The sequence below is a fragment of the Globicephala melas genome, chromosome 1 (assembly GCF_963455315.2).
Source record: "Globicephala melas chromosome 1, mGloMel1.2, whole genome shotgun sequence".
NCBI classification, from domain to species: Eukaryota; Metazoa; Chordata; class Mammalia; order Artiodactyla; family Delphinidae; genus Globicephala; species Globicephala melas.
The window spans coordinates 168,148,567-168,154,361 of NC_083314.1; positions in this window are offsets into that span (position 1 = coordinate 168,148,567).

A 5,795-nucleotide genomic window follows, 5' to 3' on the forward strand; every position below is an offset into this window, starting at 1 on the left:
CAGTCCTCAGTTTCCTTATCTGTAAAAATGGGTGGCTGTAAGGATTAAAAGAGTTAACATTTGGGACATCTTTAGAATTATGCTTGGCATACAATAAGTGCTATTTATGTCACATATTTTAATAAAACTAAAATCACTTTCCTCACTGGGTGAACAGTGAAGATGAAGTGGTTATTATTACCATAATTCCTGACTGGCTCCCAGGGATGGGAGCTCTCTTGGGATTGGAACCAGCCTGGCCCAGTCTGAGCTGTGGGTAGTTCAACCTCTCCTCATTGCTCCCCCCACCCCCACTCCCCTCAAACCCAGGTGGGAGACAGCCCTTTCCCAGGGAGTCTGAGGGAACCTGGGTTACTGCCCTGGGATCTCTGATTAGACTTGGCTCTGACCTTTCACCCAGCCCACAGGGCCTCCTCTCCTGCCTGCTGTGTCCCACCGTCCCAGCAGCCCCAACCAATCGCCTCGGAACCCTTCCCTCCTCAGACCTTTTCCATGCTCCTTCCTCGTGCAGAAACGTCCAGCCAGGTCACCTCCTCACCTTTGCCCTGAACATCTGGTTGGCCTCCTCCCCAACACCTACAGTCACAGCTACCCACACACCTGTCTTTCCTCCCCAGTAGCCGCGCGCGCGCGAGCGCACACACACACACACACACACACACACACACACACACTCCTAGACAACTGTTTGATCTTGGAGTTCTATATACCTGGGTTCTAAAATCAAAGGCTCATCTATATTCACGCAACGTTAGCTAACTGGGCCTCGGTTTCCTCATCTGTACGATGAGGATATTACGCGCTTTAGAGGGCTTTGCAAGGCTGCAATGAGATAATATATGGGAAATGCTTAGCCCCATGCCTGGCGTGTGACAAGTGCTCAGCAAATGGTAACACTGGTTATCATTCATTTTTTATGGTTTTTGGTGAAACTGTTTGCCTTCCCCAGCAGCTGAGCATGCCTCAAGCACGGGGGCTGGAAACCGTCATTCACCCCCGGGTACTTGAGAGCAGCTCACCAGTGCCTGGCACAGGGGGGGTGCTCAATACACATCCAAGGGCTTGACTTAAGTTCTGTCCTCTGGTTCTTAGAGTGCACCCAGCAAGTGGGTGACCCTCTGCAGTTGGAGAAGCAGCAGCACCTAAAGGGGCTGGGGGAGGTGCTCCTGAGGGGCCCCTACTGGCCCAGACTGCCCTCCTGGGCGGGACCAGCAGCTGTCTCCTTCTCAGCCTGGACATCCATAGGGATGTCTCTGGCTATAGAGCTGCTGAGCTAATTAAGAATAACAAAGCACCGTGTAATTGCCAGCAACTGATGCATTCCCTGCCTCTTCCTGCCTCTCCTACCCCTGCCCTCCTTGGCACTGTCTGGCCTGGAGGTCATTGCACAGACATGAAGGTAGGCAGAGTGGCGAAACTGAGCACAGGCTGGTGTCAGGAGACCTGGAGGCTGGCCGCCTCTGCCACCCTCTTGCAGTGGACCCTGGGCAAGGAAGTTCCCTTCTTACCTTGACTCCATTTCCCGATCTGCAGGGCTCTTGACCTCGTGTTAAGGGGAGGGATAAGGCTAAGGGACTGGGACAAGGCTCTGCCGAGGGACTGGGCTGCACCTGCCACATGGGTCGAGTGCAGCAAGGCAGAAAGCCCCAGGTTTGAATCCCAGGCCCGTCCCTCACCAGCTGTGTGATCTTGGGCCACCCACTCACCTTTTCTGAGCAACAGATTCCTCGTCTCCAGAATGGGATTTGTTTGAGAGTACTTAACTCTTACTAGGAGAACCTGTGTTGTCCTCAACCTGTGCCTGTAACAAAGATCCCTGGACAAGCTCATCTCTATCAAAGTGGGTGCAGAAATCAAGGGTTGAGAACTTGTAGAGCAATTTGATAGAGTCATTTTGTCTTGAATCTCATAATGAGAAAAATAGGCTTGTAGTTTTTAAATTTTATTTTTCTAGTAATTCATTTTCCTTGTATTTAACAAAAGTATTGTTCTGTGACAGATTAGAACATTTTAAAGAACAGTCCTTCTCCACAGATGGTTTGATAAGCACTGCTTCAGGGGATCTTGTAAAAACAGACATCATAGAAACCCCGCCATAATATTTCCATAGTTCTAGGAATTTTCAACTCCTGTGGCTCCCAAAGCCTGCAGGATAAAGACCCAATCTCTTTGCCTGGCTTTCAAGGCCCTTCTCACTAAAATCCCAACCTTCCTTCCCCATCACACACTCTCATCAAAACACCCTGTTCTCTCATCCTTCAAACTTCCTATGCCTGCTTACAACTCTATGCCTTTTCCTTCCACCTGGCATGCCTTTCTCCACTTTGCCCTAAAACTGGCAAACTCCTATTCATCCTTCAAGACCCAGACCAAATGTCCACTCCTGGGAAACCTTTTCCCATGCCACCCCTGCACCTGCCCTAGGCAGGGTTAGGTGCTCCTTGCTCTGTGCTCCAAGTGCAACGTGAAACGTGGAGGCAGGACGTTGCAGCGGTTAAGGCTACTGACAGGCTCAAGGGTCAGAACAATGAGGATTTTAGACCTGACCTTGCCAGCTGTGTGATCCTGGGCAGATGATTTCATACTATTGGGCTTCATATTTCCCATCTGTACAGTGGGGTGTACGGTGAGGAGTAGAGGTGATGTGTGAAAAGTTCCCAGCCTCATGACACATGGGAGAGACTGTTGTTAGTGTTATCCCTCTGGTCTAGAAATCGCCAGGTTGTCTTTTCTGTCTCCCTACTAGACTGCTTGCTCCCTGAGAGCAGGGATACTTGAGAGCATCTGATGTACCTGGTGTTTCCTGGGCCCAGTGCAGGGCTTGCCCAGAGGCTATGTGTGGGACAGGCTCCCTGCCCTGAGGTGCCCATGGCTGTGGCTCCCTTGTCGGTGGAGTGCTTGATCAATCAGCTCTGCCAATGTCCATGGTGTAAATACGTCCACCATGGCCAACCTTAAGTTACCAAAAGTTTAACAACCAGCTTGCCAATTACCTGAATATTTAACAGTCTGCTCGTGTGAGCCACCCAGCTCCAGCGCCCCTCCTGGTATGACTGCTCTGAGCAGAAGAGCAGCCATCAGAGGTGGCCTCCCCTGCCGGCCGCCCCGCGCCAGGCCAGCACATCAAGGGCCACCCAGGGAAGGGCTGTAAGGTCAGTCATGCCCCACACAGAGGTCCTTACTCATCCCCCTCCCGCAAGCCTCCAGACCCTTTGTTCTCTGGGATAAAAGCCTGCGACCTCCCTCAGAAGGAAGAAGAGAAGCTGGGGTAGTGGGCCCAGCTGACCCATCCATCAGTGGCTCTTGGGGGCCTAAGTGAGGTGGGGGGGCTATCTCTGAAGCCAACAGGGGCCAATTTACTATAGTCCTGTCCCCTCAGCTGTTGCAGGCTAATGAAACCAAGCCCGGTCCCAGTGTCCCTTGGTCACCGTGGGATCCAAGAAAGCTTGTGTACAAGCTCCTCTCACCTCCTTCCCTTCTCTCCTTTAGTCATGCCAGCCTGTGCCCAGGCAGCTCCCTCCTCTTACAATGCCCTCCCCTCCCCTCCCCCAGCTCCACCCTGGGGGAGCCCTCCCCTTTCAGTGCCCAGCCCAAGCCATTGAGCTATACTTCCCAGACCAGCGGACCCGGTGGATGCGTGTCTCCCTGGGGGCCCCTTTACGGGCTGCTTGCCCACAGGCCTTGCCCCCACCCCCTACAGCTGTGGTTCCCCTGGGGTGCTTGTTAAAAATGCAAATTCCTAGGCAACACTTTCAGAGTTTCTGTATCCACAGGTGAGGCCCAGGAAATTTGGATTTAGAGGACTTGAGAGCCTGAGCTTGAACAGCCCTGAGCTTGAACAGCCCTGTCCTCACGTGCTGGGACTGTGCCTGATTTACACTGAGGCCTCATGGTGACCCTCATCAGGACCAAGGGCTCCATAGGCCTCGGTTGTATCGAATCCAGTGTCTGTTACTGAGGCCACCGTGTCTGGAGGACCCATCTTCCTGGCTCAGCTAAGGGCCCTTCTGTCCTCACCTCCTGGGGGCCTGAGCACTGCCAGGTAAGTGGAAGGCGTCTCCATTCTCCGAACACTGCTGCTCCAGCTTCAGTCTCCTTACCTGTAAAATGGGCAGAGATAATATCTACCTCCTGGGTTCACTGTGACGATTAAATGAGATCATGCCCACAGGGCTGTTAGCACCATGCTTGACACATAGGAGGTGCTCAGAAATGGTCAGCACTTAGAGGAGAATCCCAATGCCTGGCTTGCAAAGGCTGCGTGAGCTGCCTGCTGCCTGCCTCTCCCACCTCAGCCTGAAGCACTCTCCCCCTGCCCCTGGCCTTCTCTTTGTCTTGCCTTGGACTGACTGAGCTTGTTTCCCAGCTCAGGGTGCTATAGACTGAACTGTGTCCCCCTCAAACTCACATGTTGAAGCCCTAACCCCCAATGTGATCTTATTTGGAGATAGGACTTTCAGGAGGAAATGAAGGTTAAATGAGGTCATAAGTGTGGGGTCCTAATCTGATAGGCTTGGTAGCCTTGTAAAATGGGAAAGAGGAATTTCTCTCTCTCTTTGTGTGTACACACTTGGGAAAGGCTATGGAGGGCGTAGCAAAAAAGGTCTATGAGCCAGGAATAGAGAGCTCTCACCAGGAACTGAATTGGTGGGCACCTTGATCTTGCACTTCCCAGCCTCCCAAACTGTGAGAAAAATAAACTTCTGTTGTTGAAGCCACCCAGTCTACAGTATTTTGTTATGGCAGCCTGAGCTGACTAATACACAGGGCCTTTGCACATGCTGTGCCCTCTGCTTGCAATAATTTTCCCTGATCTCACAGTGGCTCCTTTTTGTCTCTCAGATTTTGGTCTAAATGTAATGTCAGAGAAGCCCTCCTTGGCCACCCATCTGAGGAAGTATTCCAGTCACCTGATTTTAATTCTATGTAGAGCACTAACATGTCCAGTATTTTTCTTGTTCTTCCTTTCTTTGCTTATCATCTGCCTGTACGTCACCAGAATCTCATCTCCATAATAGCAGGAACCTTGTCTTTCCTGCTTGGACCACAGGCAGCAGACTGGAGGCCCAATAAATATTCGTTAGATTGTTCCTATTAAATATCCAGAATCTGCCTACTCACCCTCCAGGCTGGTCCGAGTCACCGTCATCCATCTCCTGGATTATGACAGTAGCCCTCTGCTTGCCCTCCTGACTCCCATAGTCTACTCTCAACCCAGCAGGAATCCTTGGAAGACCTAAGTCTGATCGTGTCACTCCTCTACTGAAAACCCTTCCTTGGCTCCCCCCTTCTCTCAGACTAAAAGCCCAAGTCCTTAAACTGTCCCCCAGGGCCTTGCACAACCGGCCCCTCCTCCCTGCAACTCCAGTCTCATGGGCCTGCTTGGTGTCCCTTGTTCATCCCAGGCATGTACCCAACCCCGGACCTTTGCACTTGCTGTTCCCTCTGCTATAAACATTCTTCCCTCTGAAATCTTCCCTCTGAAACATTCCCTTTCATTCTTCAAGTCTTTGCTCAAATATCACCTTCTGAATAGAACTTCCTCTGAACATTCATTTAAAATGATAACCTTTCCTCCCTCCAGGGCTGGCTTCTGGGAGCACACCAGGCCCTGTGCTCAGAAGGGCTCCACACTTGGCATTTTTTGCTCCTCCATTGCTGTTTTGAAATTCTTAATAATTTTATCTTTGAATTTGTGTTTGGTAAGAGAAGTCTGATGGGACAAGGGAGCACCAGAGCCTTGGCCTCTGCTCACATGTGTCCCAGCTCTCACTGCCTGCTCCCCCGTGTGTTAG